This window comes from Mesocricetus auratus, unplaced genomic scaffold (assembly GCF_017639785.1).
Source record: "Mesocricetus auratus isolate SY011 unplaced genomic scaffold, BCM_Maur_2.0 Super-Scaffold_100004, whole genome shotgun sequence".
In the NCBI taxonomy this organism is placed as follows: Eukaryota; Metazoa; Chordata; class Mammalia; order Rodentia; family Cricetidae; genus Mesocricetus; species Mesocricetus auratus.
Genome location: NW_024429189.1, coordinates 83,974,501 through 83,989,515, shown reverse-complemented (window position 1 = coordinate 83,989,515; position 15,015 = coordinate 83,974,501).

Here is a 15,015-nt window from a genome sequence, read left to right as displayed (position 1 = left end):
CTCTCTCTCTCTCTCTCACACACACACACACACACACACACACACACACGGGATGGGGATGCATGCACTGGGGAGACAGAAAGAAAAGTCAAGCTATTAAATGAAAGTGAAAGTGAGTCTTGGGCACTACAGTAACAAACTACAGTTCTTTCCTGGTCTATAGGAAGGAAGTCTCAATAGAGTCAAGTTAATGGCCTGGCCTACCCAGAGGAAACCACAGTTGAGGGGATTTTACAGTCCCTGTTACAAAGGCCTTGCAAAGTTACCTACTAGAACATTCCATCCAGGCCCTTCCTGGAAATAAGCCTTTCTTGGGACTTTTTTCACCATTTTCCATTCAATAAAGACAACTGTCATAGACACTTCATTGTCTCATGGTCATGGATGAAAAGTGGGGAGACACATTTGAGAAACAGCCATACTCGAAGGAGATATGGTGTAATTTTTAATCTTCTGGTGCTTCTATTAAAAGTAAATGAAGTGAGATGAATTTCAACAGTATGCTTCATTTAATTAAATTATAATAAAACTATTTTAACAAACACTCAAAGTTTAAAATATATTGAGTTATCTATCATTTACTTCACACTAAATATTAAGGATTTGATGTGCACGTTGCATTTATATCTTATATATTTATATTTATATATTATACCAGCCATACTCTAAGTATTCAATGGCCCCATACAGCTTGTAACAACTATACTAGACTAGAGTTCTAACTAAAAGAAATAAGACTGAATTAGTCCATTACATGTTACTATAACAAAATACCTAAACCTGGGTACCATATAAAGAAAAGACCTTATGTGTCCATGACCACATTGCTCTTCAGGCTACATCTCTGGCCCCATTGCTCCAGTGGGCTCCTATGTTCCACACAAATGTGCACATGGCCCACTTTTGATCCCTTAGAAGAACCACAGAAAAGTGTAATTAGGAAATCAGCTGTTAATATCTAAAAGTAGCTGCAAAAATATGAAATGCCAATTATATCAATTTTTTCAAGCATACTCTCCTCTTAAAGTGCCAGAGACTGAAATAAAGACAAAGCAGAAACACGTTGTGTATGCTGAAAAGTTCTATTAGCCAAAGTTCCAGGTAACCCAGATCACAGCTTTGCTCCAGAGACTAAGTAAATTGTATTGATTTTGTTGTTGTTGTTTGAGAAGTCAAGAAGAAAAAACAGATTGTTTTTGTTCTAAGTCACAAATCTTAAAATATTTTTACCCACTAACAAAAATTGAAAAACCCTATGCAAATGGAGAAATAACTTTCTGTCTCAGATACAGGGTTCAAACTTTTATTTTGCAAAGGATCTGTTTGTGATGTGGTTATTCTGACCCCTACTCCTTTTGTTTTATACTGTGAAACCTCCTATCATGCTTGCTACATCTATAGACCTTGGTTATTTCGACCCTTCTGATGTTAAAAATCTATCATAACATGCACATTTATATATGTACACACAGACACACACAGACAGACAGACAGACAGACAGACAGACAGACACACACACACACACACACACGAACAGACCCACATGTAGAAGCATCATACTAAAACCCAGAAGTCCTCAGATGGTCCTGAAAAATTCATGAGGCACATAGTCACCCCAAACCTCTTAACTTTGTGACATCCAGTTCAATTTCTTGGTGAAAAGAAGCATAATGTCACATGTTTTAAAAGTCTACAGGTTATCTTCAAGGATATGGAGTTTACAGTATTGTTTTAATCTCCTAGGATGGGCACCAGTTGAATATTCTTTCAAAATGCTACATGGTCCACTTTGCTAAACTTACCTGTAATCTTCAGTGTTTTAAAAAGTATATGAATCCTTCAAGGTGGCTTTCCTTTTAATAGGTCACGATTTGTTCCAGCAATCATGTGCTTGGGCTTCATAACTTTTGCCTCATACATATATTTTTAATGTAGTGAGCTTCTATTTTATTCCTCTGGAATCCCTAGGCTCTCAAATGTTGAATGTGCATAAGTATTGCCTATCTAACTGAAGAGCATGGAGCACAGTGGAAATTTAGCTGCATAACAATAATGAGCAGTGCTACTGACTGACCCAGCTAAGAAGCCCAACATGTCAGAGGTGAGGGGACTTACCCAGCATGAGAGGAAGAAATGGAGGAGAAGAAATAGTGAACCAATATTCTGAATATAAAATCCTTATATAGAAGCTAAATGAACTATAGAACACATGTCTGATGGCCCCTGATCCCTTCTTAGGTAGGTCCTTGTCCTTTTATAACTAGTGTGGGGCTGTCCTGGTTGGGGCATCTCCCAAGAATGTAAGGAGTAATGCCATAGCCTGAGACTAACTGTCCCCTTCAGAAATTCACCTCAGTCCTGTTCTTACACATTACTTTCTCAGCCAAACAAGACATAAAATTCAGAAGATTGCTCACATCTGTACTCAAAGCTTTTTAAAAATTAGTATTTTCAGCATATTTTTCTAAGTCCCTGATGAAGAATGGCATATTTAAGGGCAGCATTAAAGCCTCTGTTCTGGGCCCAGCTGAGCACTTTCTTCCCTGGCTAGAAGGCCAGACATAAAACTTAACAAGAAGCACCATGGAAATTGTGTCTAAGATGTGGGAAATTTCCACAAGCCAGTTCTTGAAAAACAATCCAACTTCCTGTCTTTTTTTTTAATGAGTCAAAACAACTAAACACACAGGCAATGTGTGAAAATCCAACTGTAGCGTGTGCATAGATTATGAAGTCAGGCACCTCAGATCCCTGCTAGAAACTGGAAACTAAGGGGTTGAAGCAAGGTGGCCACTTGCCCACCTATGACGCAATCTCTACAGGTAAAACAAGATGTTCTCTTGGTCAGAAGGCCAAGCTGCATTTTAACGACATGATGCAAGGTAGAACCTGTCAATGACTCACTCTATAGGGCACCTATCTCTCAGCCTGCTGAAGGATTCCTGTGCATAATGAACAGGGATGGGAAGTCATCTCGTAGGAGGAACTACCCCACTGTCTACTCAAATCTCTGAGAAGATGAGGGATTTCCTCCATATTCAGACATGGAAGCCTGGAATTGCCCTGACAGTCATTCTCCAGTTGCAAGGGTCCAGTCGCTGTGTTTCCAGAGAGTGCTCATGACCAAACCCCACCCCCATGTACACACAAAACCAGTGTGTTGTCCATGGCACCCTCAGGATGCCAGCAATCTCCCTGTTACACTCGGGATGGATTCACTTCTTAAGGTTGCTGTGAGAATTAATATGACTTTTCTGTATACTTCATGTTCACACTGACAGTTACTTAAGACCAACGAGGGGGTGCTGTTGGCAGGCTTTCCCTTGGTGCAGTTCCTTCCTAGAATATCTCTTCTATGGTCACTATGTTCCTGCAACTGCAGCCTTGGTTCTCATGGGTTCACAGTCAGAATAATGGCAGAGAACAAGAAAAGGGCTGCCCCCTCCCTTTCTGGATGGGCCATATGCTCATCAGTGAGTACTAGACATCTTTAAATGGTGGCTGGCCTGTCAATCAAAGTGAAATTCTTCCTGGATTCAAATGGCAGTTGTCTGAACTTTCTCTATGCAAATGAACAACTTTGGTTTAGTGCAGAGTAACCTTCTAAACCCAGAACTGGATGGGTTTTGATACTTCTTTGACATCTCTTTCGCTTTCACTCTGGTCCTACTCAAGTTACCTCACAATCACTTACTGTTCAGAGAGAGCTACCCCTGCCAGAGACATCAGGACCTGAAAATCCAATTCTCTGAGAGTCACTTCTGACTCTCTGAAACCTGTCCCGGCTCTGAAACAGTCACCCCTTACAAAAATTAACAACATTCAAAATACAGAGACAGTTGTTCAAATTCAAGCTAATCCTTCCTTCAAGACACTATGACAGAAATACAAGTGTTCACCAGGTTACTTAATATGAGACACAGTCAACTCATTTCCTGGGCCCCTGGACATATCACGCTTCTTTTTAGCTAAAAAAAAAAAAAAAATAGGTTCTTCGCTGACTGCTGGCCCGGTCTTCTCGCTACCATTCTGCCAGTTTACAATCATCCCAGGATGCTCTTTTGTGTAATTGCAGTTTGTAGAGGCTGTTGTTCAGAGAAAGGTTTGGTGTGTGCTTGAATAGCTGACTGAGGTGCCAGGTGTCCATACTAGATAGAAAACAAAGTGAAAAATGGGCCACAAGTCCCTAAAGGGCAAAAGAGCTTTGGGGCACTGCCGGAATGAACAGCAATGACAAGAAGTCTTGGCTTGAGCCTCATGGAGGCACTTTGGCTGTGCAGTGGATGGAGGGCTCCCAGCTCCTGGGTGACAGACTGGAGTCAGAAGCCACACACAGGACTTGCAGAGGAACAAGGAGGAATATGCTGAATGCCTAAGTTCAGGCTTTTTGGGAAATAATGGTCTTGAGTGGAGACATAAGGAGACAAAGAAAAGAAAATTCTAGATAGGTATTAATTTTTAATTGGACCTGGTCAGGCCAAGTATCTGAAATTGTGTTAGCATCTCAAAAAATTCATACCAGTTTAAAGTAGATTTTGAGACCCAGACCACAATTCTAGTAACAGCTTGGTCATAAGAATAAATTATATACGTGCATACATGCTTATGTTCTCTCTCTCTCTCTCTCTCTCTCACACACACACACACACACACACACACACACACATAAACACACACACATATTCTCTGCCCCTTTTGTATGTGTGAGTGTCAAGGGTGGATGTGGGGGTGTGGGTATGGTTGTACACATGTGCACAACCAAGTGCTAAAATCCTGTTATAGAAACAGCTTAAAAAGTAAAACTTCTTGGGTTGTTATTAGAAAGATCCAATACCCAAGGACTAACACCCAGGTCACTTCATCTAAGAATTTCCCTTTTCTTCTTGGAATAGACCAAAGTCTTTGAAAAAAGGATCATGGGGAAAAGATGGTAACAAAAACATGTTTCTGGCCCAGTCTGTCCTTTAAAATAGAGAGAAGGAAGGAAAGATATGGAGAGAGAGACAGAGAACATTCACTGTGCCTACCCTGTGAAAACTGATGCATTAACGTACTATGACTCCAGCCAACACATCAACAGTGCACTGAGAGCACTTCTTTCACTTTTTAAATAATGTGAAAGTGACAACTTAGTGACAAGGCCAAAAGAAGTCTGGGTAGTGATTCTTCTTAGCCATTGTAGAGATGTTTGGCACTTGAGCAAGGAACAGTTCATAAGTGAGCCAAGATTCTGGTCTCCCTCATGCTCAGGGTAGAAACTTTCAGTAGATAAAATGGTTTAGAGGTTAGCACTCTGCTGGGACCGCCAGCATCTATTTAAACATAGTTACTTCTCCCCTTTTCTTATGCAGTACTTTTTAATGACTAATGACCAGCAAACTCAAATGTTTTGACTACAGAATCTAAGCTGTCAGGAGTGAATGCCATGGCAGAGGGGTCGTTAGCTTGTGTTCCATGTTAGTTTCTCACAAATTCTTTTCATATGAGTGACGCAGCCCCTCTAAGCCTTAAGTTCCTCAACTATGAAGCAGGGACCATGACAACTGAGAATCAACACAGTGTTTTGTGAGGGTGAATGAGGTCATAGACATGCTTTCCTCAGAACAGCTTCTGATGTGTGGGAGTCATTCCCTCATGAGGGCTAGAGAAACAGAAAACAAGGAGATACAATCAAAGATTTTAAATCAATTATTCATTAGTAAATATTTTTAAATATTCTGTTCCATCACAGCATCCAGGTCGGTGCAAATTAGCATGCATCCAGTCTTTGTGGCTTATCTGTTTGGTTGGTTTTGCCTCCTAGTAATTTCGCCTGATGGTGCAGCTGACTTTGCTCAGGAGTCCAGGATTGCCATGTCCTTTTTGTTTGGTCCTCTGGTATAACAGCTCCAAGTGTGACAAGGAACAACAAAGACACATGTATGATCCAGACAAATACTTAGGAGTTGATGTGCCAGCTGGTAGCTGTGGGGTAGATATGATTCTTTGGGTCCCTTTAAATGAGAGTCTCTAGTATTTGAATGATACTTTGAGCTCTCATTTGCTTAGATTCTTTGTTTACACATTGTCAGAGTCTGACCTCAAACTCACTATTCTCCTGCCTCAATCTTTTGAGTGATGGAATTTCTTAAATATATTTAATTTTTAAAGAGCAATTTTTGGATTCAAGGCAAAATTGTGTTGAAGACAGTCATTTCTTCTGCACATGTGTACAGAATACCCCTCCAGAACAGCGCATGTGTGACAATTCATTAACCTAGGTCATTATCACCCAGAGGTCATAGTTTGCATTGGAGTTCTGTAAGGCTGAATGGCTATTCAATGTTTAGTGTCCCCACACACATCACAGTGTCTTACAAAATAGATTCATTGTCCCAAAAAGTCATTGCTACAGCCCCACATTTTAAAGAAGACACAGGGCAGGTTTGTGGGCACTGGCCTGTCATCCTATCATCTGGGAGGTGACAGCAGGAAGATGATAAGTTTAAGATCTATATTTAATTCAAAGCCAACCTGGGCTCATGAGACCCTGTCTCAAGAAAATAAGAACATAAAAATGTTTAAGCCCTCCCCCCATATCCCATAACTGCTCGGTATTTGTCCTTCCTGTAGGAAACAGAGAGTGGTTCCTCTCTAAATGTCAACTATGACAATGACAATGGCTCCTGCTAATGACAATTCTTCTGAGGCAGAGTGAGAACACCAAATCTTCCATAAAGGAAAAAGTCTAACTGCCAGGCACACTTTCCAGGGGGGTTCAGGGCCCAGGACCCAATGCAATCACAGCACCTACAAAAAGTGTTTCAATTTCACTACTTTTATAAACAGACAAAATGTGTATTTCGGGCAAGATAGATGACTCGGTGAGTAAAGCATTTGCTGCCTAAGCATAATGACCAGGGTTCATATTCCCAGAACCCTTAAGAAGGCTGTCCCAGCCCCTTTCCTGAAAGACGAGGTAGGAGACTATTGAACCCCTGGAAGATCAGCAGCCAGTTAAGTCTGTTTACACAACAGTGAACAACAAAGAGACACTGTCTCAAATAAGGTGGAAGGGAAAGACTGAAAACCAAGGTTTTTCTCTGACCTCCACACGCATACAGAACTCCTGCACTCACACATAAGAGCATACACATCACACACGCATCGACACCTCTCTCTCTCTCTATCTATCTATCTATCTCTCTCTCTCTCACACACACACACACACAAGAATATTTAATAATGAGCACAATCCAGATTATATCACCTTTATGCTAATGTAGTTACAAAATGTGTTTTTTAATTTTTATGGAAAAATGAGGATGCTGAGTTTGGAGGGCTTTAGGAGGGGGTTTTAAGATACTCGAATTGGTGATGTTATCTCCCACTTCGTGTTTACTCTTTCATTTTCTTCCTCTTGCCATGACCAGGCAAAAGCCGTAGCCACATTTAAGTTCTACAAGGATTTCTTTTTAAGCAACAGCCAGTACTGATTATACAGAACTTGCTTATTTCGTGTGCCCATCATAAGCCTCTCCCAGATTTTCCACACCCCCATCTCAGATACAAGCTAGCAATGTCATAGCAACTAGCAGCACAGTGGGGTCACACCTGCATGGGCCAAATTAAGATCTGGCATGAAGTAACTCTCCTCTGGGAGTAGATCTCACTTCAGAGGCTCTTGTGAATCACACTTCGCAGCAATGATCACACTTCTCACAGCCAATGGCCATAGTTTTTGTTGATTAATGAGCAAGATCAATGACTGAACACTTGGTTGACACCTGGTCAGACACTGGTCTCCATCCACATTGGGAAGCTGTAATGAAGACTTCTCTAGCATTTTCTATCTTAAACAATATGAAGGAGAAAAAAATTAAAGCAACAGAACAAGCAAAATGATAGTGTTTCCTTTACATTGAATTTGGGGAGGGGCTGATATTGAGAAATTATTTCCACCAAAATGCTTAAGCCAGTTTCAAACTAGACAGCCACGCATACTAGTCTTGATTAATTCTTGCAACAAACTGTAGCTACCATTCAGCATTTTTCTGCCCCTAAACAATGCAGCTCTGATTTGCACAATCTAGTCTTGCATCAGCTCTATTATTTGCAGAACACTCATTCTGCATAAAGAACACAGGTACTTGCTCCATGATAACTGCCCTCACTCAGAGTATGCTCTCTGCCTCTAAAGCCAGAGGATACAAAAGAAGTGAACACAGAAAAGTGATTGGTTAAACCCAAGGTGCATTTTCATGGGATTTTTTTCTGCCCTTGAGAATGTCACCCTCTGTTCTCATGACAGTGACTCAGACTGAAAACAACAACAAAAGCAAAGACTCCTCAAGCCTGTATAGGATAGGTATGCTTTGACACAGCAATAGTGGAATTGGCTACCAGATTGTCAATGTCAAAATCAAATAGTAAAATCATTTGTATCTGGGTGTGAAATTGACTCCTTTAGGTTTCATTGAATAAGAGATAGAATGAGCGGAGTGGGGAAATGACTCTGAGTCAGGGGGTTATTGTCCAAGCATTACAACCTGAGTTTTGGTCCCCACCACCCTAGTAAAAGCTCTGCACAGGTGCACATGTACCTGTATTCCCAGTGATTTAAGGTGCACATTGGAGGATCCAGGAACTCTCTGGCCAAAAAGAAAAGCATCAGGGGCAGCGAGAGACTCTGACTTGAGGGAGTAAGACAGAGGAGGGTGATACACCAGGACACTTGGCATCCTCTTCTGGCCACTGTACGTGAGCACATGGGCACACACACACACACACACACACACACACACACACACACACACACACACACACACTCTGGAGGTAGCTTCCCTTAAAGGAAACGTTCCCTTGCAGAGCTCCAGGGTACACCTGCTGCTGAACCCGGTCTGAGAGATTTCTCCCCACGTTTATTTGCAATGCTTTTCTTGGCTGCTTACATGCAAGTTTGTCTACAAAAGACCAGGGGTGTTTTGTTTTGCTTTGCTTTGTTTTCACCAGAAAACCACATCCTTTGGCTGATCCTGGCCACTTGACTCTTTCTATACACTGTTTTTTTCCAGCTTTTGTTCATGCACCTTTGCAGGTGTTAAGTGATTGAGCAGAATGAGTTCAGCGAGGGATACAATACAAGCTTTAAAAATAGAGTATGTGTGACCAAACTGGTTGTAACTTTGGAGTCACTGCTGTTTAGATTGTACTTTCCGTCTCTGGAAAGAGGCCGGGTGCTGAATCTTAATCACTGCAGCCCTCTTTCCAGTCCCGCTTGTCCCAGGCACCCACTATCTAAGCTCAGGGTGTGTGCTAGTCGAATCACAATCAAAGGGGAGGGAGGATGGAAGGAGCTGGAGGGGACTCCCGGAGATTCAGAACCTCCCAGCCTCTGCCAAGGCTGGAAGAAGCAGACTGATACCCAGGCGGTGTGTGAGGCTGGGAGTGTCCCCAGTATTGTGATTCAGCACTGGCTCTCCCTAACCTCTGCAGGTCTTTTTTCTTCAGCCTCCCCCACCCCACCCCTCTGTTCTCCTCTCCCTTCTGGCTCAGTGCACTTTTCTTGACCCTTTGTGTCACTAGCCTGGACCTTACTTCTTCGGAGAAATGGGCCCTTCCTCAGTCAACAAATGGAGTAGGTGATCCATGGGTGTGAACACAGCAGCTTGCCAAAGTACTGGAACATACACTCTGGCAGCAGCTGCCCTGGGCAGACAGGAAGCAATCAAAGCACTAGGAGGACTGCATCCGGGGCAAAGTTCATGCTGCATACTCTGATTCTTTGGAAACTCATTTGAAGAGGGCATAGAGCCCTTTTTTATGAACAGATTTAGGAAATATGTTAACTTATTTGGAGTCACTTACCTAAGACATCTAAGGGATGAGAGTCACATTCAGTACAACTCTAAACTTGTACTTTAACCAGTGAGTTCATTGATTGTTATGAAAAGGTGATACTGATTGCTACTTGAACAAAGTGAATTCACCGAGTTAGTATCATGAGGGATACTTCTCCCGGATCGTTGTATCAGTGCCTGTACAGGGGTATGTGTGCCTGCTAAAGCAGTAATCTGGTCCCAGCCCTCCTTGGTTCTTCCCTCCAGGAAGTTCTCTCTCTCCAGGAACAGACATCATTAGACCTTTTCTATGGTATGGTATGGTATGGTATGGTATGGTATGGTATGGTATGGTATGGTATGGTATGGTATTATAGTATAGTATATTGCATTATCATGTGTTTATCACGTTTGCATCTTAAAAAATACTGAAGTCACTACATTCAGGGAGTCTGGATCGGTCCCCTGCTGGCCTCTCAGCCATCAGTCTGGGGTTCAAGAGCACCTCCTTGTCCGGTCAGCTGTGGGTTTCACCAGCATGGTCATGACCCCTTTGCTCATCACTCCTCCAACTCTGTCACTGGGTTCCAGGAGTTCAGTTCAGTGTTTAGCTGTGGGTATCTGCCTCTGCTTCCATCAGTCACTGGATGAAGGTTCTAGGATGGCATATAAGGTAGTCATCAATCTTATCATCAGGGAAGGGCTATTAAGGTAGTCTCTCTGCTATTGCTTAGTTTGTCAGTTGGTGTTATCCTTGTAGATCTCTGGAAATCTCTCCTCAAACCTATAATGACTCCATCTATTATGGTATCTCTCATCCTGCTCTCTTCTATTCTTATCCTGACTCAACCTTCCTGCTCCCCAATGTAGTATCAGTGAGGAGGCCTCAGAAATCTCTGGGGCCTTGGGTAGTAGTAGATCAGTGTTTACCATGGCATAGGAATGAACTTTGGAAGCCCGTTCCACGTGGAGGTATGCTCTCTCAGCCTGGACACATGGGAAAGGGCCTAGGTCCTGCCCTGGATGAAATGTCAGACTCTGGAAATTCCCCCATGGAGGGCCTCATCCTCCCTGGAGAATGATGTGGGGATTGGGTGGGGAGTTGGGGGACCGGTGGGGGGACAAGGGAGGAGGAGTGGGAGAGGGAGCTAGGATTGACATGTGAAACATGCATGTTTCTAATTTAAATAAAACATATATTGAAAAAATACTAAAGTCAAAACTGAAACTATTTAGAGACCCTGTTTCTGCCTATGTGCTCTGTGGAGTAAATAAATACAATTTGCCAAACTCTCTTAAAGAAATCCACACACTCAGACAGAAATCCTCAAAGCAGCTAAAAACAAGAATGGGGTTTCCAATTCAGGATCTGTACTTGGAGTGGTCTAGCATAATACTATGTATGACCTTTATAAAACCCCCACTGAAGACTTGAGAATAGATCATTTGGTAGAATGGCTGACTAGCTTGATTGAGCTCTGGAAAAACCAACACTGCATAAACCAGGTATATCAGTAGGTGCCTTTAAGGCCAGCACTCTGGAGGAAGAGGCAAGAGGATCAGAATTTCAAAATTCAAGGTCATCCTCAACTACATAGCAAATTTAAGGCCAGTTTGAGTTACATAGGACCTACTAAAATACAAACAAACAAATAACGCTGCTTCTTTGGAGAAGACACCTCAAAGTAGTGGAGCTCCCCAAGCCTTCCTCCAGACAAAGACTCCCTTGGAAGCCTCTGTTGTACATAGCCCAACGTCCAACTCTAAGCCCAGGTCTGAAAGACAAAAGGAAAGTAGTGAGCACCTCTCACATAGACACCCTCCTAGCCTTGGTCTGAGGTGAGTCACAGCAGAGAATGTACTGCACTTAGAAGTCTGCAAGTAACAATGTGCAGAGAATGGGACACTTTTCAGCACCCAGCTCTAAACCCAATCTTTTTATCAAAGTCCTCCTTTCAAGACTCCGGGATCTGTGTGAAAGAGGTGAAAAGACTGTAAGAGCCAGAGATAGTGATGCCTCCAAAGAAAGGGCATCCTCCAGACACAAGGAAGCTGACACATATGTGAGCCTATGGAGACTATGATGGCACACGTAATACCTGCACAAGTTCAAGCCAGAGGACATTCTCAGGACAGAAGGGAAAGTGGGCACAAACACCCACCCCTAACCAAGAAACTATTTGCAATTGATACCTCCTGGGAGAAGAAAAATCAGTTTTTACCAGTAAAGTGCACTGAGTCTAATAACCACACTCAGGAGTAGACCGCCAACCCAAGATTAGATGCCATGATTTTTGTGTGATTCTTTGTTTTGTTATTTTCTTGTTTTTTTGCTTTGATTTCCTTTTTTAAAATAGAGAGAAAGAACATGAATTTAGGTGGGTAGAGTGTGGTAAGATCTGGAATGAATTAGGGGGAGGGAAAGAAACTGATCAAAATATATCATATGAAAAAATTAAGAAGGCAAAAAATAAAATAAAAATTCATGGGTCAGAGGCTGGAGCAATAGCTCAGTAGTTAAGAGCTCATACTACTCTTGCAGAGGACCTGAGTTTGATTCCCAGCACCCATATAGCAGCTCACAAGTAAGTGCTCATAACTCTAGTTCCATGGACTCCAACACCTTCTTCTGACCTCCCAGGACACTGGGCAGACACATGATGCATAAACATACACACAAGAAAACAAATCTTAGAACAACCATCACAATCACACAAATGATGAGGCTAAGTATCTCTGCTTTAGGACAGAACCGTGGTCAGCAAAGAGGACATAACCTGACTCCATTCTACTCTCCTCTGGAGCTGAGTGCCCATGTACATTGGCCTTGTCTTACAGGGCCATGAACTCTTGACTGGGACATGGGACCATGTGCAGGCCTCCATGGGTATCCTTCGGTGTATCTCCATAAGGATAAAGGAATTCTGGCACTGAGTTGATAATCCCTGGACAAGAGAGCATTGAAGTCACAACATATTTATATTCATTTATCTGCTGACATGGTTACTGTCCATGTGCTAGGCATGTGAGCTCATGAACACAAGGATCTTGCCTGTCTTGTTCTCTCCCAGACTCTCAGTAGCAAGAACAGCACATGACACTGGGGAGGCATCTAGTAATTACATCTTTAAAGGGTGATTAAGTCTTAGGCAATGTCATGTAGATTCCCCAAGCCTGGCTGGTCATCAGGCCAGTTCTGAAGAGAGGTGTGTATGCCCTGTATCCATATCTGCCCTCAAGGGTGACCTGGTATTCTAGATAACCTGGGTTTAACTCCATGTTGTGTGTAGACCAGGCAAGGAGAAATGAGAGACAGCAGCAAACACAAGCAAATGCAGTGCTTCATAGGGTATAGCAAGGAGCAGTCATCAGGAGTGACTCAACCTAACGAGTTAGGTACCAGACGAGAGGGCCCATCCATGAAAATGCAAAGGGTATGGTGTCCAAACTTTATTTTCTAGGTAATAGGGGATTCCTAAAGTCTGGAGGCTGAGAAATAACATGGTAATATAACCATGGAAAGGACCTATTAAAAAAATCAGAGAAAGGAAATCTCAAAATTAGGAAGGCCAGTTACAAGTCTATGACACATTCTGGTGGGGATGATGGGAAAACACACCGTTTTGTGGTTTTGGAGACAAAGAAGAAGTGACAATAAAAGGGGAGTGATAGAGGGAAATGTGACTCGATCAGAGAGTAGACAGAGAGTCCTGTGGGTCTTGTTGAAGCCAAGGAAGAAAATGAAAACACCTCACTGAAGAAAAGCCAATGGAAGTAAACCATTCTCACTGGAGTGTAGATCACATAGAGAAGCCAATGGAAGTAAAACCATTTCCCCCAGGAAAATATACACAAAAATACAGATAGGATTGCTAAGGAGTCACACTCTATGTCCCTCATCTTAGTAAGGGGTCCGTGGGCCTTCATTAAGAACTCCTGAATGAGAAGAGGAAGAATGACCAGGCAGGGGGTGGGAGGACAGGCCGGATGGAACCTGACTCTTAGAGAGGCTCCATCTGCGCCAGACAGCAAAGGCGGGAGTAGTGGACTAAAGGGCAGGATGGGGGTACACAAAGAAGGAGACCTTTGGTCCCCGCTCAGCAGGGCTTCATGTGCCAAGCAGATGAAGAGGGAGATGAGGCCAGCATGATTATTAGGGGTTCAGGGAAGGAGGGAATAGGCAGAAGACACGCATAGGCGGTCTCGGGTGAGTGCGTTCTTGAGCTACCACAGGTATCCTATCCTTCTGAGAAACTAAAGTGACCCCTCAAGTCATCCAGGACAGCACTCACCGCACCAGCCTGCACACTGTTGCCCTCATCCCACAGGACCCTGAGGCAACCATTGCCTAATAATGTTCAGGAGCACTCTCAGGAGAAACTTCTTCCTAGTCTCCGCAACAAGAATTGCAGATTATTGAAACATTTCTATTTTTTCTTAATTATTTTTTAATTAGAAAGTCTTATTTGACATACCAATCCCAGTTCCCTCCCCCTCCTGTCCTCCCAAGCCCCACACCAATCCCCCATCCCACCTCCCATCCACTCCTCAGGGAGAGTGAGGCCTCCCATGGGTGGGGAGTGGGATCATCAAACTCTGTCATGTCATTTGGGGCAGGGCCTAGGCCCTCCTGGTGCATCTAGGCTGAGAGAGTATCCCTCCATAGGGAACGGGCTCCCAAAGCACATTCACCCACTAAGGATAAATGCTGTCTCCACTGCCAGAGGCCCACAGACTGCCCAGGCCTTTAACTGACACTCACATTCAGGGGGCCTGGTTCAGTCCTATATTGGTTCCCCAGCTGCCAGACTGGGGTTGGTGAGCTCTCACCTGCTCAGGTCAGCTGTTTCTGTGGGTTTTCCCAGCATGGTCTGAACCCCTTTGCTCATCACTCCTCCGTCTCTACAACTGGATTCCAGGAGTTTGTCTCAGTGCTTGGCTGTAAATCTCTCCTTCTGCTTCCATCAGCTACTGAATGAAGGCTCTAGGATGGCATTTAAGGTAGTCATCAATCTCATTAGAGGGGAAGGGCATCTAAAGTAGCCTCTCCACTATTGCTTAGAGAGCAGGCCTCCCTCTTAGACTTGACTGCTTGGCTGGCCCACTTGAAGCAAGTGTGTATTGGATTCTGTTTTCCTAAAGTGTAAGTATGTATTGGTACATGATTTTTAGAATAATGTTCATTCCTAGTCTCAT